We start from the raw sequence: 23441 nt of genomic DNA on the forward strand, positions 1-23441 counted from the left end.
TTGAACCCGTGAACACTACTGCAATGTTTGTTTGTTTTGCACTATTTATTTAATTTAACTAATTTATATATATATTACAGTACAGCTTTTCTTTTCTAGTATTATGTATTGCATTGTACTGCTGCTGCGAAGAGAGCAGATTTCATGACATATGCTGGTGATATTAAACCCAATTCTGATTCTGGTTCTGGGAGAGTTGAGGACCAGATTTCAAACCCTCCACTTTAAACATCTCACAACAGTGGAAGCCATCCTAGCCAATAATTAACTTGATCAAAAAAACCTCTCAACCATTTTCCTGGCCCTTTAAAACAACACTAAATATCCTGTCAAACAATAAATGAATACATTTGTTTATTTGATGAACATTTTCCAGGCACTTCCAATTCAAATGGGCTTTGACTTGTTGCTAATGTTGTTTGATATACAAATATCATTAGGATATAGAAGCAATCCTGATATGTGTCATTGTGTGGTCTATGATAATCTCACTAACCCAGCAGTGATTAGATTGACATTGCTTATTGTTTAATTAGAATTCAATTGGCTCAGCGTCTACTGTGGTCCTGGTTGGTGGAAGAATCGATTTTCTCACCTCAGAGACCTGAGCATGCAACTAGTCCACAGTTCTACAGCTGGTGTGCAGAAGCTTACAGACTAGTTCCACCAGCTTTTCGGGTATGGACCAGGGAGAAGGTCCCTGGGGTCAGACAAGGTCCAGTAGAACAACTTTTGACAGGCACTACAACTGGGGATGTTCAAAGTTGTGTCCACTTTATTCACCTATGTCAATTTCTCATTGTTGGAAGGGCTGCCTCTTTTTGGAGGGATCCAGCACAGAATTAAGCCCTTTGGCTCACTGAGCCCATGCTGACCATCAAATGCCCATTAACACCAAATCTTATGTCAATCCCATTTTTATTCTCATCATCTCCCCCAGACTCAACCACTCACCTAAACAGAAGGGAGAAAATTACAGCGGTCGATTAATCTACAAATCTCCATGTCTTTCTTTGGATGTGGGAGGAGACTGGAGGAACGAAGGAAAACCCATGGGCCAATATCATTAAGCAAGGGGCCTGTGGACCACTGGTGTAGAGAGATTCATCAGGATGTTGCCTGGGAAGAAATGTTACAGTTACAAGAAGAGACTGGTTAAGCCAAGTTAATTTTCCTTGGAGTGAAATGGCCCCAGAATGGGACTTGATGGAGATATAGAAATTTTGCAAGGGGCATAGATGGCTAGACAGGGGGAAAAAACTTCTCTCCATGCCAGAGGTGTCTAAGACCAGAGGGCAGAGTTTGAGCTGAGGAGTGAAAGGTTTAGAGAAGACCTGAGGAAGAATATTTTTTCACCGGGGGTGGGGGGAGGGGGTGTAGCAAACTGGAACTCAATGCTTGAGAAGGTGATGGAGGCAGAGATTCTCCCAACCTTTTAAAAGCATCTGGATGATCACTTCTATCGCCAAGGCATTGAAGATGATGGGCTAAATGCCGGCAAATGGGATTAGTGTGGATAGGTACATGATGGTTAGCATGGGCACAAAGGGCTGAAGAGCCTGTTTTTGTGCTGTGTGACTCTACAGAGAGTAGTATTAAAGGGAACTGCCTGAGGTCACTTGGCTTATGGGATGTGAGGTATCCTTTTCCGAGGAGGTAGAGGGGAAGAGGGTCTGCTCTCACTTCCCATGCTCCCACAGTATGGTTTCCGCCCTCCCAGAACCAGAGCCTTGGTTGCCAATGGTGGGCAACCTTGGGATCCATGGAATCAAAGCACGAGGATCGGCCTGGAATGAAAATACATAGCTCTCAGAAAGGAGAAAGCCGTGGTTAATGTACTACTGGGACACCTCATCAGATCAGGCAACATCTATAGAAGTAAGCGTTCGGCGCGGACTAGAAGGGCCGAGATGGCCTGTTTCCGTGCTGTAATAGTTATATGGTTATGTGGTTATATAAGTAAGCAGGCAGCTCATTTCCCTCTATCAGTGGTGCCTGGCCCGCTGAGCTCCAGTGCTCTTTCTGTTGCTCCAGATTTCAGCAATTGCAGCCTCCTGTGTCTCCAGATGTGGCTACTGGTTGCTGTAGCCTGGAGAATGGTTGACAATGGTCAATGTCAGCAGCCCTGGTACCCAGAGCACAGCAGGGAAATGGAACTGAGGTCCTGGTCTCTGAGAGACATCCTGGAGCTCCCTGGCATGGACCCACCCTGCACTGATGGTTCAACTGTCCATCTGCCTGTGCCGTGCTTGCAGGAGAATTACAGTAGCCTTCCACTGCCTTGAACTGAACCTTGCAGCGCTGGCTGTCGCTGAGACCCTTTGCTGCTCTGTCTGTCAGGGTTTGGGCAAGCCGTGGCGATCCTCTGTTTAAGGTATTGCATCAGAGACATGCACTGCAACCTGGGCTGGTACATTCGTGTTGGTCCGGAAGAGTGCTGACTTTCCCGTTCATTGTAAGGAGGGGAGGCCATTCAGCTCCTCTGATCTGTTCTGACGTTCATCAGGAGCATTGTGAACCTCCTCAATGCCCTATCTCAATGAATTTGACCCATCATTATCCAGAAACCTGCCAAGCACAGTTTTCAATGATGGAGTCTCCAAAAACCTTCAGGATAGAGAATTCCAAAGGCACACCACCTTCTGAATGAAGAAAACTCCTCTCATTCCACTCTTGAGGTGTAATATGCCAAAGGAGCAGGAGTGATTAGCCCTTGACCAATGCCAGCTTTTGCCATTATCTCACTGTGGATTAAAGTGGTTGCTACATTACCCTTCAATGGAATATTGTGAGTAGTTTTGGACCCCTTATCGAAGAAAGAATTACTGGTAGAGTAGGTTCACAAGAATGATCTAGATGTCGATATAGGACCAGGACAAAATGACGCTGGAGATATTGTAATGAGAGACGCAGAGATGGCAGAGGAACTGAATGCGTATTTTGCATCAGTCTTCACAGTGGAAGATGTCTGTAGTATACCAGACATTCAAGAGTGTCAGGGAAGTGAAGTTTGTGCAGTGAAAATTATGACTGAGAAGGTGCTCTGGAAGCTTAATGGTCTGAGGGTGGATAAATCTCCTGGACCTGATGGAATGCACCCTCAGGTTCTGAAGGAAGTAGCTGGAGAAATTGCAGAGCATTAACAATGATCTTTCAAGAATCGATAGATTCTGGCTTTGTACCGAATGATTGGAAAATTGCAAATGTTACTCCGCTATTTAAGAAGGGTAGGAGGCACCAGAAAATAAACTATAGACCTGTTAGCCTGACATCAGTGGTTGGAAAGTTGTTGGAATCGATTGTTAGGGATGACATTAATGAGTACCTGGAGGCACATAACAAGATAGGCCAAGGCCAGCATGGTCTCCTGAAAGGAAAATCCTGCCTGACTAACCCACTGCAAATCTTTGAAGAAATTACAAGCAGGGTAGACAAAGGAGATGCTGTAGACATGGTGTACTTGGATTTTCTGAAGGCCTTTGACAAGGTGCCGCACATGAGGCTGCTTAGCAAGTTAAGAGCCCATGGAATTACAGGGAAGTTACTGGTGTGGGTGGAGCATTGGCTGGTCGGCAGAAAACAGAGAGTGGGATAAAGGGATCCTATTCCGGCTGGCTGCCAGTTACCAGTGGAGTTCCACAGGGGTTGGTGTTGGGACCGCTGATTTTTATGATGTATGTCAATGATTTGGACCATGGGATTAATGGATTTGTGGCTAAGTTTGCCGATGATACAAAGATAGGTGGAGGAGTGGGTAGTATTAAGGAAACAGAGAGCCTGCAGAGAGGCTTAGATGGTTTAGGGGAATGGGTAAAGAAGTGGCAAATGAAATACAATGTTGGAAGGTGTATGGTCATGCACTTTGGTGGAAGAAATAAATGGGCAGACTATTATTTAGATGGGGAGAGAATTCAAAATGCAGAGATGCAAAGGGACTTGGGAGTCCTTGAGCAAGATACCCTAAAGGTTAACCTCCAGCTTGAGTTGATTGTGAAGAAGGTGAATGCAATGTTGGCATTCATTTCTAGAGGTATAGAATATAAGAGCAGGGATGTAATGTTGAGGCTCTATAAGGCACTTGTGAGACCACACTTGGAGTATTGTGTGCAGTTTTGGGCTCTTTGTTTTAGAAAGGATATTCTGACATTGGAGAGGGTTCCGAGAAGATTCGCAAGAATGATTCCAGGAATGAAAGGGTTACTGTATGAGGAACGTCTGGCAGCTCTTGGGCTGTATTCCCTGGAGTTCAGGAGAATGAGGGGGGATCTCATAGAAACATTCTGAATATTAAAAGGCCTGAACAGATTAGATATGGCAAAGTTATTTCCCATGGTAGGGGATTCTAGGACAAGAGGGCATGACTTTAGGATTGAAGGACATCCTTTTAGAACTGAGATGCGGAGAAATTACTTTGGTCAGAGGGTGGTAAATCTGTGGAATTTGTTGCCACGAGCAGCTGTGGAGGCCAAATCATTAAGGCAGAGATAGATTGGTTCTTGATTAGCCAGGGCATCAAAGGGTATGGGGTGAAGGCAGGGGAGTGGGGATGCCTGGAAGAATTGGATCAACCCATAATTGAATGGCAAAGTAGACTTGATGGGCCTAATGGCCTACTTCTGCTCCTGTATCTTATGGTCTATTGATTCCCCCGGAATTAAATGATTAACAAATGAGGAGCATTTGATGGCTATTGGATTGTACTCATTGGTGTTTAGAAGAATGAAGGCTGGAAGGGGGTGGGGATGTCATTGGCACCTACTGAAAATTGAAAGGCCTAGATAGTGTAGATATGAGGATGATGTTTCCTATAGTGCGGGGGGGGAGGGGGGTGTCTAGAACCAGAGCCTCAGAATAGAAGCACATCCCTCTAGAATAGAAGTGAGGAGGATTTCTTTTTTTTACCAGAGGATGGAAAATCTGTGGAATTCATTGCCTCAGTGGAGACTGATAGGTTTTTGGTCAGAAAATGTGTCAAGGGTTTACAGGGAAAAGGCAGAAAAATAGGGTTGAGAGGGATAATAAATCAGTCCTGATGCAATAGCGGATCAGACCCGATGGGCTGAATGGCCTATTCTGCTCCTAAATGTCTTATGGTCTATTGTGAGTGAGACTGAACTTTGAAAAGGTTGGGCATATTTGCTTTTCATCAGAGGTTACAGTGGATCATCTCGAACTTCCCCAGAGAGCTAATAATGACCCAATGTCTCACCAAAACAAGAAAGTAACAGAGATGAAGATGTTCATTGACACCGAGAAAGTAGCATATTGCTAAAGTTCCAAACTAAAATGTGGTTGGTAATACTGAGGCCTGTGGAATTAAAAGACCAGCAGTAACCTGGCGAGAACCAAGTTCAAGTGCAGAAAGGAGAGGGTTGTAGTTAATGGTTGTTTTCCAAACTGCAGAATGTTTGGTCAGTGTCAGCAATGCTGGTTTTGTTAACATAAGTTAATGAGTTAATGATTTATTCCTGGCTCTGCAGGTTTGCAGATGACTTGGAAGTGTGGGAAACAAGTTCCGGAGGAGGCTGAAGATGTGTCAGAAGCTGACGGAATGTGTATGCATGTAGATGATGAACTTGAATTCAATCAGATTGACTTTATTACCTTCGTCCTTCATATACACGAGGAGTAAAAATCTTTATGTTACATCTCCGTCTAAATGTGCAATGTGCAATTTATAGTAATTTATAATAAATATAATGTATAACAGGATAGCCAATATAACATAGAAATACAGATGCGTCTTCTATCGGGCAACGATGCACTTCAGGAAAAATAAGAGACATACAGTGGAACAGAGAACAATACAGCACAGGAACAGGCCTTTCTACTCATGATCACGATGTCTGTGCTGACTTAAACTGTATACCTTCCTGCACATGGTCTATATTCCTCTAACCCCCCATTCCCTGCCTGCTCATCTGTCCACCTAAAGCACGGTTATCATATCTGCTGATGCACCATCAATAACTCTCGGAGTCGTGAGGCGAGAGATAGGCTTTTATTAGCTGGAAGAAAGTACTGTCAGCAGCAAGAGACCATCACACAACATCCTGGAGACTGAGGGAGGAGCAGTGCCTCCAATCGCCTTTATACAGGGGTCTGTGGGAGGAGCCACAGGAGCAGTCAGCGGGGGTCTGTGGGAGGAGCCACAGGAGCAGTCAGCGGGGGTCTGTGGGAGGAGCCACAGGAGCAGTCAGCAGAGGGGGGGGGGGGGGGGGCGAGTCCAGACAGGTATATGTAGTTCACCACATTTGCTTGCACCACCTCCCCTGGCAGCAGGTTCTAGGCACCTACCACTCTCTGTGTAAAGATGCGGCCTCATAAATCTCCTTTAAACTTTCCCCCTCTCACTTTGAACCTGTGCTCACTAGCATTTGACAATTGCAACCCTGGGAAAGGACTCCGACTACTTATTGCCTTTCACAATTTTGTCTTCTTCTGTCAGGTAATGCCTCAGACTCTGACGCTCCAGAATGAACAATCCAAGTCTGTCCATCCTCTCCTTGTAACTTATTCTCTCTAATCCAGGAAATATCCTGCAGAGGCTCTTCGGCACACTCTCCAAAGCTTCTATGTCCCTCCTGTAGTGCGTCAACCAGAACTGCACACAGCATTTGAAATGTGGTCTCACCAAAGTTTCATATAGAGTTGCAACATAATTCCCGATTTTTATACTCAAATTCTCAACTGATGAAGGGAAGTATGCTCTATGCCTTCTTTACCATCCTACCCACCTGCATGGCCACTTCCAGCGAGCTACGGACTTGGACTCCAAGATCCCTCTCAAAGTTCAAAGCTGAAAGTATATTTGTTATCAAAGTATGTATACTATATACAACCTCGAGATTTGTCTCCTTACAGACACCCATAAAACAAAGAAACCCAAGAGAACCCATTAAAAAAGGCCATCAAACACCCAATGTGCAGATAAAAACAAATCATATAAAGAATAAAAAGTAAGCAAATTACTTTCAGAACTGAAGTTGATGAAAGTGAGTTCACAGCCATGAAGCCAGTCCAGGAGGCCGTTAGTTGCTGGTCACAGCCTCAGTTCAGAGCAGAGGTGAGTAAACCTCACCACACAGCAAACTGAACACTGGCCTGTCTCTCGCCTGACCTTTTCAATCTGGCCCGTGCTTAAATTGGCCAAACTTCGGGTTGTTCCTTGCTCTCGGATCAGGGCCCTGCTGCTTCGATGTATTCTCAGGCCCAGGCCCTTGATTCGGCCCACACCTGATCTTTCCAGTCTGGCCCTGCCCTTAAGTCAGTCAGACATTGGCCATAGTGGGGTGTGTCAGGAATGGACAGGAGGAGGAGTATAGGAAACTGATACAGGACTTTGTGATATGGTGCAACTCAAACTACCTGCGTCTCAATATCACCAAGACCAAGGAGATGGTGGTGGACTTTAGGAGATCTAGGCCTCATATGGAGCCAGTGATCATTAATGGAGAATGTGTGGAGCAGGTTAAGACCTACAAGTATCTGGGAGTACAGTTAGACGAGAAGCTAGACTGGACTGCCAACACAGATGCCTTGTGCAGGAAGGCACAGAGTCGACTGTACTTCCTAAGAAGGTTGGCGTCATTCAATGTCTGTAGTGAGATGCTGAAGATGTTCTATAGGTCAGTTGTGGAGAGTGCTCTCTTCTTTGTGGTGGCGTGTTGGGGAGGAAGCATTAAGAAGAGGGACGCCTCACGTCTTAATAAGCTGGTAAGGAAGGCGGGCTCTGTCGTGGGCAAAGTACTGGAGAGTTTAACATCGGTAGCTGAGCGAAGGGCGCTGAGTAGGCTACGGTCAATTATGGAAAACTCTGAACATCCTCTACATCCATCCATCCATCCATCCAGATCTACATCCATCCAGAGACAGAGAAGCAGTTTCAGCGACAGGTTACTATCGATGCAATGCTCCTCAGACAGGATGAAGAGGTCAATACTCCCCAATGCCATTAGGCTTTACAATTCTACCGCCAGGACTTAAGAACTTTTTAAAAGCTATTATTAATGCTTTTTGAGATAGTGATTTAGATGCATATCATATTCTTTTTACTGAGTTAAGTATTGTATGTAATCAGTTTTGCTACAACAAGTGTATGGGACATTGGAAAAAAGTTGAATTTCCCCATGGGGATGAATAAAGTATCTATCTATCTATCTATCTATCTATCTATCAATCTTGGATCCAGGCTCTGTCACCTCAGCTCTGCCTCACCTTGTATTTGCTGCTTATAGTTGGCTCTGGGCCCTTTCCAGCAATGGCTACACATTGGCTTATTCCTCGCTCTTGGTCTGGGCCCCACTGCCTCGATTCATCAATACACTATCTCAATACTCCTGCCAATGTCACAAGTGTGTGGTTTGGCTTCCATCCTGATCTCTGACACTGTCTCTCCAGATTTTACTCACTCTTCTTGTAACTATGTGGATTTTTTTCTCAATCCCAAATACATATGGGTAGGTTAAGTTGCCACTGTAAATTTCCAACAGGGTAAATGGGTGACAGGAAAGACAGACAAATTTGATGGATATGTGGAAGTACTGTGAGCACTCCTGGGTATTCCTTAGAAAGGAGATAGAGTCATGGTCATAGAGACAGGGAATGCAAGGAAACAGACCCTTCGGCCCAACTTGTCTATGCTGACCAATATGCCCAATGAAGCTAGTTCCATCTGTCCTTAATTGTCCAAAATCCCTCTAAACATTTTCTATCCATACAACCTGTCCGAATGCAGAGAGTATGTTGGCCCTGATTTATTAAGACTGGTACCTGGGCACTGGGTGTGACTTATGAGGAGAGATTACAGATACTGGAGTGAATTGGAGCAGATTTGGGAACGGAGTAATGGCATGGGATTATTCCTGCTCTTTTCTCCAGCAGCATCAGTGAGCCAAGTCTTACAAAGGAGTTAAAGAGGCTGAAGTCCTCACTGTCTGCCACCAGCTGCTGGGTGGCATGCCAGCGCAGCTCTAGCTGGGTTCGATCCTGACCCCAGGTATTGTCACATGTACTGAAATATAGTGGCCCTGTCTGTGTGGAATTTGCATGTTCTCCATGTGACCCCACAGGTTTCCTCTCACATCCCAAAGACATGCTGGTTGGTAGATTAATTGCCCTGAATGTGTAAGGTGAGTGGGGAAAATGGAGATACAGTAGTTGTTGAGAACGTGGGAAGAACAAAGTAGGTTAGGATAGCATGAGTGCAACATTAGGTAGCTGATGTCAGCAGATGCAAAGCTGTGCCGGAGTGTCACTTAATGACTTCAAGTTCACTACACCACTGGAAGAGGTCCAGTCTTCTCAGCCATGTGAGGATAATGTGGCTTGTACGGTTTGTTCCAATCGTCAGACTGGCAGGTTTTATTATTCATTATAATCTTGCCACAGTATGCACATTGACAGAATACAAGTATGTTAACTATTTTCATTTTAGTTCGCTGCCTGACTATTACATGCAACCAGACTTTGCATAGAAGAATTATAGAGGAAAGAGGAAGAGACCACTTAGCCCATCAGCCTGCTCTGCTCTACAGCATTATGGGCAATCTTTTCTCTCAGATCCCATACAATCCACTCAGTCAAAGCCCTTAATGTCTAAAGTTCCATTGACCTCTGCTGGGAGTTAATTTAGTTTGAGTTAATCAGTTTCTCAGTTTAACAACACTCACCTGTGAAATTCTTCCTCACCCGGAGTGAAATGATTGACTTCTCCTGAGAATGTAGCCTCGTTCCAGCCAGACAGAACAGTGCCAGAACAGTCCAGTACTGTACCAGCAGTTATGGTCGAAATGACAATAAAAAGTGACTTGACTTGACTTGAGCTTGACAGTTATTATCCTCACAATCACAGCCACTTTTATAATGTCAGTGGCCTCCCATGGGTTACATCACCTCCATAAAAGCCCAGTCCATTCAACATCTTTCTGAGAAAACTACTCATCTCAGGGATCAGTCTATTTTTAGAGTGTCTAACAAAACTGTTAACGCCCACCCCTAAGAAAACCATGTGACCTTGTTGTAATGATCTAATGGCATCTCAGAGTCTGAAAGTTCAAGATCCAAGAGCCAAAGTGAATTCCAGAAAAGCTGGGGTTGAATGTGCATTTTGATAATGGTCTCTTTGTTCCCAGTGAGTTTATTCTCTCCTTTCCCCCAACACCTAATTAACGAATTGTTGTTCCTTCAGGAATAAATCTCAGTTTCCCATGGATCTGATAGATAGATAGATAGATAGATACTTTATTCATCCCCATGGGGAAATTCAACATTTTTTCCAATGTCCCATACACTTACTGTAGCAAAACTAATTACATACAATACTTAACTCAGTCAAAATATGATATGCATCTAAAATCACCCTCTCAAAAAACATTAATAATAGCTTTTAAAAAGTTCTTAAGTAGTTTACTTAAATACATTGAGTCCTAACCCCGGCACTTTAACATATCTTATTCCTGGCGGTTGAATTGTAAAGCCGAATGGCATTGGGGAGTATTGATCTCTTCATCCTGTCTGAGGAGCATTGCATCGATAGCAACCTGTTGCTGAAACTGCTTCTCTGTCTCTGGATGGTGCTATGTAGAGGATGTTCAGGGTTTTCCATAATTGACCGTAGCCTACTCAGCGCCCTTCGCTCTGCTACCGATGTTATACTCTCCAGTACTTTGCCCACGACAGAGCCCGCCTTCCTTACCAGCTTATTAAGACGTGAGGCGTCCCTCTTCTTAATGCTGCCTCCCCAACACGCCACCACAAAGAAGAGGGCGCTCTCCACAACTGACCTATAGAACATCTTCAGCATCTCACTACAGACATTGAATGACGCCAACCTTCTAAGGAAGTACAGTCGACTCTGTGCCTTCCTGCACAAGGCATCTGTGTTGGCAGTCCAGTCTAGCTTCTCGTCTAACTGTACTCCCAGATACTTGTAGGTCTTAACCTGCTCCACACATTCTCCATTAATGATCACTGGCTCCATATGAGGCCTAGATCTCCTAAAGTCCACCACCATCTCCTTGGTCTTGGTGATATTGAGACGCAGGTAGTTTGAGTTGCACCATATCACAAAGTCCTGTATCAGTTTCCTATACTCTTCCTCCTGTCCATTCCTGACATACCCCACTATGGCCGTGTCATCAGCGAACTTCTGCACATGGCAGGACTCCGAGTTATATTGGAAGTCTGATGTGTACAGGGTGAACAGGACCGGAGAGAGCACGGTCCCCTGCGGCGCCCCTGTGCTGCTGACCACCGTGTCAGACCTACAGCCTCCCAACCGCACATACTGAGGTCTATCTGTCAAGTAGTCCACTATCCAATCCACCATGTGAGAGAGATAGGGCAGAATTATCCTTGAAATGGATGTCAAACTCAACCCACTCTCTCTCTCATCCCTTTCAATTTTCCTGACAAGTTACACCCTATCTATGACAACAATAAATTTAAACTTGAACTTGCAATACAGACCGGGTGTCATTAAAACCCACCTGGCTCACTAATGTCCATTGAGGGAGAAGATTTACAGTGCTCACCTGGTCTGGCTCATACGGCACACGAGATCACCAACGTGGTTGGATCTTAAATGCACCCTGAAATGTCCAAGCAAGCCGCTCTGTTCCCTTGGGGGCAGGGAACTCCAGCAGCAACCCCCACTCCCCACATCCAGAGTCAAGGGCAGGCAGCTGAATGACTAGATGTAGAAGATGAGAGATGGGAGTCAGGCAGTAAAAGGTACCCCATAAAAAGACCCATGCCTCTTTGTTGAGTATACAGGAAAGCTGCGATTTACTCCTGAAGGAATAGCAAGCTCCCCCTCCTTTTTCTTTGGATGGAGTGAGGAGTGATCGCCTAAATACTGGACAGAGTCCAATTTATAGATTTGATGATTCCCTTAGCTGTTCCTCATATTGTGCTGATCCTGACTCTCTGAAAGTTCTAATGAATCCCAACTCCTGTACACTTCCCTCACATTCATGATAACAAGTATACATCCAATTCTTTTGCCAATGAATCTTCATCCAGACTCTAATTGTGTGTGTGCCCTTAACTCCTGGTGGAGTCGTTGGGGTGCCGTCATGACAAGCTTTTTGCACTGATCTTTTTGGTGATTGCTCATCTTGGGCATCTGAAACCTGGTGGAGCCCATCCCTCTCCAGGTTTTTGGACTCGGGAGCCTCTGCTCCGAAGTCCGACGCTGATGCCATTATGCCACCAGCCGGCCAGATTCTAATTAACCCTTCGCAAAGATAATACTTTACATTTTGCCTCGGGTTCTTTTCTCAATTGTTGTCAACTACGCCGTTTGGTTAATGACCTTCCCATTGATAAAAGCTGTTTCATTCCACTTCCTTTATGAAACAATGCAAAGTGACCCCATTAGGTCAGAACCCATAAAAACTCAGTAAGTGGCAGCAGGAGTCAGGCGTTTGGCCCCTTAAGTAATTTATTGAGATTGTAGCTGATCTTTGACCTCAGTATAGGTTCCCTGCACTAACCCCTTATGTATGGAAGTCTATTAATCTGTGCCATGACTGATTTTCCAAAGCCCCTTTGGACAAAGAGTTCCGAAGGTTCTTCACCCTTTGATGGAAGAAATATTTCCTCATCTGGGCATCCCCTTTTTTTGGGCATTGATTCCTGGTTGTAGCCACACCAGCCAGAGAAACACTAAATCCACATCTACCCCTCCAAGCCCCTGAAGAATGTCATACCTTTTGATGAGATGCTCTCTCATTCTTCCAATCTCCAAAGGGTAAGGTCCAGTGTGGTTGATATCCCCTTGTGGGGCAAGCAAGCCCACTATTCCAGAAATTACCTACACAAAGCTCCAGTAACAGGGCCAGTTAGGACTGTGATCCATGGCAAAAGCTCTAAACTGAGTTTTGAAAGCATTGACCTGACTTTGGAATCTGAGCTTCTCACTGGAAACCAGGAAACCTTGAATACCAACGAACCAGAGTGACAATCTGGACAAAATCTCAGGAAATGCTCATTAACTGCACCACTCTAATCTGGTGAATTTGCACCCTCTCCATAAGGCTCCATGTGTAAAGTGCGTCTCACATTGGAAGAAACAGAAATGCTACCTCTGAGTTTAAATGACAAAGTCATTTAAAATGACAATGTCCTCAGCAAACAGAAGAATGAATATTTAGCTAATTTGGTGACTCAGAGGCTATTAGAAGACATTAAGTGTTATAATCACAGCAGATAACAGCAGTTATAAAAGATAAACATCAGTTTACAGTGGTTCTCACAACATATGGTAATCCAACAACCGATTAAGCATTCATTCATGCATCCTCCCAGTTGCAGTACAAGAAAACTTACTGCGATCTCCCACAGCAGCAGGACAATATAATTTGTTCGGGTTCATAGGTGGAATCACAAAAGCATAAGCTATGTAACACGCTTTGCTGATTAATTATTAAACTCTTCTGTAGTTTACCTAGAAGTACTTACAAATAGTTGTGAAATTTAGCTGACATGTTGGTACAGCAGCACCAGCCAGAGCTGTAATGACGTGCATCCTTCTGGATGGACAATATCATGATTTGGCTGTATTTTTCACATATCTATTCACAAGAAGTCCAACGTATTCATGGACAATTACTTCAGTTACTTTAGTTAGATAGCTAAAGATTATTAATATAGGAGAGTTTTAGTCAGGACATCTTAAAGGGAAGATGATTCAGATAAGAGATTATATACAGAAAAAAACATCATTGTTAACTGATTTCTATAGTTCTGACCTAGAAAAGAGGGTGTTTTGTTCTAAGGGTGAAATGTATAGAATATAGTGGAAACGTCTGTAAAGGATTGAGAGTCATTGAATGGTTTATTGTACATAATTTTATTTTTGAATAAAGTTTATTTTGTTAAAAAAATTTGTCCAATAAAGAGACTGCTTCATAGAACATAGAAATCTACAGCACATTACAGGCCCTTCAGCCCACAATGTTGTGCCAACATGTAACCTACTCTAGAAACTGCCTAGAATTTCCTTAACACATAGCCCTCTATTTTATGAAGCTCCATGTATCTATCTAAGAGCCTCTTAAAAGACCCTATTGTATCCGCTTCCACCACCGCCGATGACAGTGCATTCCACGCACCCACCACTCTCTGTGTGGAAAAGCTTATCCCTGACATCCCCTCAGTACCTGTTTCCAAGCACCTTAAAACTATGCCCCCTCCTGTTAGCCATTTTTCCCCTGGGAAAAAGCCTCTGGCTGTCCACACAATCAATGCCTCTTATCATCTTATACACCTCTATCAGGTCACCTCTCATCCTCTGTTGCTCCAAGGAGAAAAGGCCAAGTTCACTCAACCTATTCTCATAAGGTGCACCCTCCAATCCAGGGAACATCCTTGTAAATCTTCTCTGCACTCTCTCTATAGTATCCACATCCTTCCTGTAGTGAGGTGACCAGAACTGAACACAGTACTCCAAGTGGGGTCTGACCAGGGTCTTATATAACTGTAACATTACCTCTTGGCTCTTGAACTCAATCCCACGGTTGATGAATACCAACACACCATGCACCCTCTTAACAACACTGTCAACCTGCGCACAGCAGCTTTGAATGTCCTATCAACATGGACTCCAAGGTCTGTTAGATCCTCCACACTGCCAAGAGTCTTACCACTTATATTCTGTCTTCAAATTAGACCTACTAAAATGAATCACTTCACACTTATCTGGGTTGAAGTCCTTCTCCCACTTCTCAGCCCGGTTCTGCATCCTATTGATGTCCCGCTGTAACCTCTGACAATTCTCCAGACTATCCGTAACACCCCCAACCTTTGTGTCATCAGCAAGCTTACTAACCCACCCTTCTACTTCTTCAGCCAGGTCATTTATAAAAATCACAAAGAGGAGTCGTTCCAGAACAGATCCCTGTGGAACATTACTGGTCACCGACCTCCGGGTAGAATACAAACCATCTACAACCACCCTTTGCCTTCTGTGGGCAAACCAATCTGGATCCATAAAACAAAGTCTCCTTGGATCCCATGCGTCCTTATACTTACTGAATGAGCCTTGCATGAGGACCCTTATCAAGTGCCTTACTGAAATCGATATACACTACATCCACGGCTCTACCTTCATCAATGTGTTTTGTTACATCCTCAAAGAATTCAATCAGGCTCGTAAGGCACGACTGCCCTTGACAAAGCCACGCTGACTATCCCAAATCAGATTATGTCTCTCCAAGTGTTCATAAATCCTGCCTCTCAGGATCTTCTCCAACAACTTGCTCACCACTGAAGTCAGACTCACTGGTCTATAATTTCCTGTGTTTTCTCTACTCCCTTTCTTGAATAAGGGAACAACATTTGCAACCCTCCAATACTTCTCCTATCCCTATTGATGATGCAAAGATCATTGCCAGAGGCTCAGCAATCTCTCCCCTCGCTTCCCACAGGAGCCTGGGGTACATCTCATCTGGTCCCGGTGACTCACACGGCTCACGCTCTTGCTCTTCACATACTTGTAGAATGTCTTGGAGTTTTCCATAATCCTGCTCACCAAGGCCTTCTCATGTGCCCTTTCTGGCTCCCCTAATTCCATTCATTACCTCCTTCCTAACAACCATGTAATTTTCTAGAGTTCTAACAGAACCAGTACTAGTACATATCTACAGTCCCAGTACTTCTCTCCAGTGATTTCATTCACACGACAACAATCTGTACTATCATCCTATTCCTGCTCTGACTAGCACCTGGTACAGGAGTAATCCAGAGATTACTACCTTGGTGATCCTGTTCTTCAGCTTCTTCCCTTACTCCCTATACTCACTGCACATGACCTGTTCCCCCATTTTACCTATGTCATTGGTGCCAATGTGCACTATGACCTCTGGCTCCTGCCTCCTGAGAATTTTCTGTAGCCTCTCTAAGACATCCTGGACTCTAGAAATTGGGAAGCAGGACACCATTCTGACATCTTTTTCACAGCACCAGCTGGAGCCAGCTTCTTCATACAAAAGAAAGATGGGATCTGCGGCCGTGCATTGATTATAGGGGGTTAAACTGCATAAAGGCTAAGAACCAGTATGGTCTTTGAGATGTTCCAAGTTGCAAGAGTATTGATGAAGCTAGACCTGTGGAGTGCATACAATCTGGTCTGGCGATGGGAGGAAGACTGCATTCAATACACTGACGGGGACTATGAGGACCTGGTTATGCCCTTCGGTCTCGTGAATGTTCCAGCAGCCTTTCAAGCCTTTATCAACAACATGCTCCAGGATATTCTCCACAAGTATGGCTTCGTCTACTTGGATGATATCCTAATCTTCTTGAAGTTCATGGAGGAGCACATTGCTCACATCAGGGACATCCTAAAGAGGCTTTTGGACCATGGGCTTTATGTCAAGCTGGAGAAGTCCAGATTTCATGGAATGACAACTTTATTTTTAAGTTTCATCATCTCCAATGGCAATCTCAAGATGAATCTTACCCAGGTAGTCAGAGACTGGCCACAAACATCCAGTGTCAAACAAGTCCAACAATTCCTTTGGGTTTGCAAACTTTTCCCAGAATTTCATCAGAAATTTCAGCTAGGTGGCAGCCCCTCTGATGGTGCTAACTAAGAAAGTCACGGGCCCTTTTGTCTGGACTATTGAAATGGAGGCTGCTTTTGCAGAGCCCAAACAGCAGTTCACATCAGCTCCCATCTTGGTTTCTTCTAACCAGGACCTTCCCTTCGTCGTGGAGGTGGACCCCTCAGATATCGGAGTGGGTGCAGTGATGTCTCAATGGTCACCTTTGGACGGTGAACTGCACCCGTGTGCATTCTTCACCAGGCAGCTATCCCCGGTGGAGTGAAGCTATGGCATCAGGAATTGGGAGCTTCTTGCAGTTAAGTTAGCTTTGGAGGAATGGAGGAATGAATGGATAGAGGGCTCACGAATCCTTTAATCGCTTGGAAGACCGCAATATCCTGGCTTATATTCAGGAGGCCAAGAGACTGAATTCCAGGCAGGCCAGGTGGTCTTTGTTCTTTAACCGCTTTAACTTCATCCTGACCTATTGACTGGGGTCAAGGAACCAGAAACCAGATGCCTTGTCCTGTCAGTTTGAAGAACTCGAATGCGAGGAGCAGCCGACCATCATTGTGCTTCAAGCCAAGGAGGTGCTAATTCGCTGGGGAATCGGCGCTCTTGCTTGCAAGGCCCAGGTGCAAGGGAAGATTCTGAAGAACGGCCCTCTGGGTCGGCTGTTCATTCCAAGTTCCATCTCAACTCAGTTCCTCCAATGGGGACATTCATCGAGAATGACTGCTCACCCAGGGATTGGCTGGGCCCTCAGCTTTATCAAGGGAAGGTATTAGTGGCCCAGAATGATGACAGAGGTTCGGCAGTACTTGCAAGCATGCAAGGTGTGCACCCGGAACTAGAAGCCCTGTGCCTGACCTCATGGACTCCTCCATCCCCTACCTGTTTTGGAAAGACCATGGGCGCACGTCCCCATGGACAGTGTCACTGGTCTTCCACCATCCAAAGAGAAGACTGTCATCAATTTTTGATTGGTTTTTGAAGCCTGCAATTTCATTGCCTTGTAGAGATGACCATTTGCTGTGGATACGGCTGAAATTGTCCTGGGCCAGGTCTTCAGGATAAGTGCATTCCCAGTGGACATTGCCTCAGATCGTGGTCTGCAATTCACATCACATTTCTGGAGGGAGTTCTGTCATCTGAATGAGACAACGGCAAATCTTTCTTCTGGGTTCCACCTGCAGACGGAGCAGACCAACCACGATTTTGGATTGACCCCCAAGATGTCTGGCCTCAGAAAGACCTGAGCAGTGGTGTGGCCATTTGATATGGGCAGAGGTCACCCCCAACACCTTACAGCATTCAGTACATGGGATGTCACTGTTCGAGTGCCAGTTTGCTTATCCTCTACTCTTTCTAGAACAGAAGGCTGAGGTTGGGGTTCCTCAGGCTGAAAAAATCTCGTCCAACACTGCAAGTAGAAATGGATTAGAGCAAGAGAGATTTTGCTGGCCTCTACCCAGAAGGTGGAGACCAAGGCAAACCAAAGGAAAAGACAGGGATCTGATTTGCAGCCTGAGCACAGGTCTGGCTGTCCACCCATGATATGCCTCACTGGGTGGAGTTTAGAAAGTTGCTGCTCAAGCTCATTTGAAGTAAACCTGGTGGCTTACAACCTGCAGATCAAACCCACCTTCCACATCTCAAAATTAAAACCTGTCTACACCAGCCCCTTACTCCCACCACCACCAGTGCTACCGCCATCCAGGCTTACCGATGGAGAACAAGTCTTCATGGTGAGAAGACTTTTGGACCCATGAACTGTTTGGGGTGTTTGGCAATACCTTGTAGACTGGGAAGGATTTGGACCTGAGGAGAGGTGCTGGGTGCCTGAAAAAGACACTTTGAGTCTGTTCCTCATCATGTCGACTATCACAGTCTCTCTGAGCAGCCAGAGCCAACAGGAGTCAGCCATAGTGGAGGGGATCCCGTTACGAGACACATCCAACTCTGCCAGCTTCTGAGGTTTAGATGCTCTAACTCTCTGGAATATGGATACCTGGCTTTAAGGGTTCAGGGTCATCCTGTTTTTTGGCAATCGTGTTTTGGGCACCAGGAGTTGAGTGTTTAAACAGTATCTGAATGGAGCCTCAGTGCTCAATGGTAAACCCAACCAGAGATACCATCTAGCATTTTGTTTTGTGCTCAATGCTTGGTCCAGTTTTATTCCGTGCCTCAATCCTAGCCTAGGATACTCCAGCGTTTGGGTCCAAACCATTCTCGTCAAGGATTTTTGTCACAGCTCTACCTGCTTTCATGCATACTCAGACATCTCAGGTGATCAACACCAGTCTTCAGCTCCAGGAAGACAATTGGTCAGAGTTGCATTTTAAATTCAATCTGCGATCCATGTTCAAATATAAAGACTGGTTGCTGTTGAAATTAATACTTTATACTTTACTTTATTGTCACCAAACAATTGATACTAGAGCATACAATGATCACAGTGATATTTGATTCTGCGCTTCGCGCTCCCTGAAGTAGAAATTGAAGTAAATATAATAAAAATTTAAATTATAAATCGTAATTAGAAAATAGAAAAGGGAAAGTAAGGTAGTGCAAGTCAGGTCCGGATATTTGCTATATTTACCTTAACTCCAGAACAACACATCAATGCCCTTGCTACAGAGTTTAGTCTAAAAGTAGTGGATATGGTCTAGTCCATCATGGGTAAAGCCATCTGTACCATTGAGCGCATTTACACAGGGCATTGTCGCAAGAAAGCAACATCCATCATCAAGCATCCCCACCACCCAGATTATGCTCTCTTCTTCCTGCTCCCGTTAGAAAAAAGGTACAGGAGCCTCAGGACTCACAGCACCAGGTGCAGGAACAGTAATTTCCCCTCAACCATCAGGTTCTTGAACCAAAGGGATAACTTCTTTCAACTTCACTCACCCCATCACTGATCAGTTCCCACAGTCTATGGACTCACTTTCAAGGACTCTTCATCTTATGTTCTCAATATTAGTTGCTTATTTTTTTATAATTGTGCTACGAAGGTGAAGCAACTCTGAGGGGCCGAAGGGTACAAAGTCGCCCCCTCCTTTTTGAGAATCGTAAGATCGCTATTATTTCGGGTCTGAGACCCAGGAAATGAGAGAGAGACGCACAGAATACATAACCAGGTGGAATGCATCCTGACATAAGTGGAACGGAACCACTGATTACTGCCATTGTCTCTTGGAGAAGGAATTGTGTATTGAGTACTGTACTATTCATTGAAACCCCTCAGGGGACAACCAGAGTGGTCTGGTTGAGGGATAGTATCATCCCAACCTGATTGACATCTGAGACCCCGTGAGTAAGGATAAAAGAGGGGTCTGGGGAACACCCCTTTAGATGCACCAGGAGAAACACTAGAGATCCAGGGACAGCGTTTTATAGCCAAAGCCGGTGAGAGCTCGTGCGCGTTCTCCCTTGCCTGGGTGGTGGGCTCATCACGGAAGAACGGTTTAGCTAAAGGAGAGGTCACAATTGAACGGCCACGACAATGAGACACCTGACGGATCGAAATCATAAAGGAAGGTTGGCAAAACCCGTAGCGGTAAATGTTCCCATTCTATTTCTCTCTCTCTCTCCAACAATTGCAACACAGTGACAACCAAAAAGACGGCAGCTTGTGAGAACTGCAGTGAACTTTATATTTCCATCGGACAATACATTATCCCCTAGACAATGATAGAGATTATTTCTTATTGATTATTATTATACCCGCACTTTTAGGTTTAGTATTGACGACGTATATTATCTGTATATTTGCATTGATATTATTTTTGTGTATTTTTACTAATAAATACTGTTAAAAATAGTATCATCAGACTTCAACGGATGTTTCTATATTTGCTGGTAAGTCACCCAGTTATGGGGTTCGTAACAACGTGGGGCCTCGTCTCGAGATTTGATACCAAATTGGAGGGCCAGTAAATCGGGCTTTTAAGTCCAAACTTGGATCTGGTTGCGCAGGTAACCAGACGGGAAACCAGCAAAGATAGACGTAGACGAATTTACAAAAAACCCGACTCTGGAGGCGCTAGAGGCTGCCACAAAGTCAGACTTGATAAATATTGCAAAAAGACTAAATCTCGCAGAGGTGAGGTTGTCAATGAAAAAGCGGGAGGTGTGGAGGGCCATAACTCAGTATTATATTGTGAAGAATGTGTTTTTGGCTGAGGTATTGGAAAATATCCCTGAAAAGGTACCAGCTAGCAGGATGGCTCAGTTAGAATTGGAAAAATTAAGGTTGGAGCATGAAATTAAGTTAAAACAGCTGGAAGCAGCTGAAAAGGAGAAGGAAAGAGCTGAAAAGGAGAGGGAGTATGAGGAGAAGGAGAAACAGAGGCAACATGAGCTGGACCTGGAGAAGTTAAGGAAAGAGCGAAGTGCTCAAGGGCCAGATCGAGAGGAGAGATTTAATGTTAGTAGGGAGTTTAGGTTAGTACCTCCGTTCGAGGAGACGGATGTTGATAGTTATTTCTTGCATTTTGAAAAGGTGGCAGTGAGTCAGAAGTGGCCCAGAGATCAGTGGGTGGCGTTGTTACAAAGTGTGTTAAAAGGGAAGGCTCAACGAGCATATGCGGCGTTGTCTGTGGACGAGGAGGAGTATGAGAATTATGAGGAAGTAAAACAGGCCATTCTTCGGGCCTACGAATTGGTACCTGAGGCCTATAGACAAAAGTTCAGAAATTTAAAGAAAGTGTGGAATCAGACGTATGCAGAGTTTGCGTATGAGAAGGGTGTGCTCTTGGATTGCTGGTGTGCAGCAGAAATGGTGGAAGAGGATTTTCAGCGTCTCAGGGAGTTAATTCTGATTGAGGAATTTAAAGGTTGTGTTTCAGATGATATCCGGATGTATTTGAATGAGAAGCCGAATAAGTCCATATCCGAATTTGCTAGGTTCACAGATGAATATGCCCTAACCCACAAGACAAAGTTTTCCTCAAATAAGAGTTACCAGAAAGACTGTAGGAACGGTAGAGAAAGCCCGCCGGCTGAGGCAGAGATTCAGCCGGGAGCTAGTGGTAAAAATAAGGAGGAAGAAAGGCAGGATAGCAGGAGGGGTCCTGGCTTGACCTGTTTTAATTGTGGAAAGGTGGGTCATATTGCATCTAAGTGCTTTGCTCCGAGGAAGGAGACAGGAAAAGGGAAAGTAGCAGTCCCTACAGGGTGTATTGTGTCGATCAGTAAATCGACGAGAAAGCCCCAGGTAGACAGAATACGAGAGGGGCACGAGAAATTTATTTCAGAAGGAACCATGTCTGTGAAAGAGGGAGAAACACCAGTTCCAGTGCGGATCTGGAGAGATACTAGAGCTGAGCAGTCATTAATTCTCAGTAAAATACTAGATTTTGGTCCCGAGACTGGAGAGGTAGCTTTGAGAGGCATAGGAAAAGGGACAGAAGCGGTGCCTTTGCATAGGATCATTATAAATTGTGAGCTGGTATCTGGACCAGTTGAAATAGGGGTGCGATCAGAATTTCCGAAAACTGATGTAGACATCCTTCTGGGTAACGATTTAGCTGGTGGTGATGTTTGGTCGGCCATGGAGCTGACGAGCCAGCCTGTAAGTGTTGAGGACCCGCCCCTAGATTCCAAGATCTATCCCGCATGCGCGATCACTCGCAGCATGTCGAGAAAGGCAGCTGAGAAAGAGACCAGTTTAAATCAGGCCAGTATCAATTTGGCTGAGACATTTTTACCGACCCTGTACCAAGAGGGGTTAGAGGGTGGAAAAACGGAGAATAGGGAGGTGAAAGAGAGTAAGGGAGAGGAGGTAGCCTTACCCTTAGCCAGGAGGAAATTTATAGAGGCATGGAGTAAAAATGAGGAAGAGATAAGGCTGTTAGAAGGTCCAGGGTTGGACATGGATGATCTGTCTGGCTTGACAGAACTGTTTGAAGAAGTTGAAAATTTTAAAGGTGTTCCCGATAATAAAATGAGGGCAGTCCTAGATGAAAAGGATGCTATTACCTTGAAGGAGTCTGCTGGGTTAGCAGATGAGGTTGTTTTAACCCGCAGGGTTGAGTTAACTCTGGAAGGGAGTTGCCCAGAGAGTAACTGGGAGGATCAGGGGAACTTAGAATTTGAAAAGGGGACGGGGATTGAAAGCCTGGAAGAGGCAGATGTCCCGTTTGAGTGTGTTCAAGATGTGGATGCACATGGTACTGAACCTAGTAATGGAACTCAGGAAAAGTCTGAGGTATTTGATTCAGTTAAAAAGGAATGCAGTCCTTGTGGGTCAGATGGACTTGGTTCAGTGAAGAAAGGGTTAACCTTGGTACTAGTGAGAAGTGAGAATTCCCAGTTGTTTGTGTTCGAAGGTGTGTTAGAAGTTAGTGAGGAGATAAAAGGTGGTGATGTGGGTATTATTATTGAAGGGAAAGGGAAAAGTGTAGTTCCTAAATTGAATGAAGAAAATTTAAAGTCTGGATTGGTGTCAGAAGCCGTAACCAGGCTGAAGGAACAATGGCTTGTTAACAAGGTGCCTGCAAATCAATTACAGTTTGATTTGGAATGTAAAGGTGCCCCACTCGCTATTGTTATTCAAGGGTGTGCTGTGAAGAGGCAGAATTTGAAATGTTTGGACAAAGAGGGATCGCTTGCAGATATTAAACTGACAACTAATAGAATGAAGGGTCCTGAAGATAAAACTAACGACTTGCTTAAAAATAAAGAATTGTGTGGACGTTCAGAAAATGGGCTACGTTTGGAAAACCTTGTTGATAAAATAACTCCTATGAAAGGAGCATGCAAAAGCCTATTCCACACTGGTGCGCAAGCTAACCATGTGGGAGTTAACTGGAAAAGGGGTGAGTGTTGACGGGATGCCACTTTAAATAATAGGATCCGGTTTTAAGGGATTTCGACAAAGCCTGTAAA

At 44.7% G+C, this 23441-nt stretch overlaps 1 protein-coding gene across 8 annotated transcripts in view; it reads right to left on the minus strand.

Annotated features, from left to right (window-relative positions):
* slc28a1 (solute carrier family 28 member 1) overlaps positions 1-13421 on the minus strand; it is a 97746-nt gene extending 84325 nt beyond the window's left edge. For 2 of the 8 annotated variants that reach the window (XM_073024996.1, XM_073024989.1), the window contains exon 1: positions 13333-13421. The gene's annotated coding sequence lies outside the window, so the exon portion shown is untranslated. Of the gene's footprint in view, positions 1-6737; positions 6757-9671; positions 9977-11534; positions 11693-12713; positions 12732-13332 lie in introns of those variants that run through there. The other 6 variants (XM_073024988.1, XM_073024995.1, XM_073024992.1 and 3 more) reach the window with 6 other exon arrangements.
* Positions 13422-23441: the final 10020 nt, after the last annotated feature.

Source organism: Hemitrygon akajei, chromosome 21, assembly GCF_048418815.1.
Source record: "Hemitrygon akajei chromosome 21, sHemAka1.3, whole genome shotgun sequence".
Classification (NCBI taxonomy): Eukaryota; Metazoa; Chordata; class Chondrichthyes; order Myliobatiformes; family Dasyatidae; genus Hemitrygon; species Hemitrygon akajei.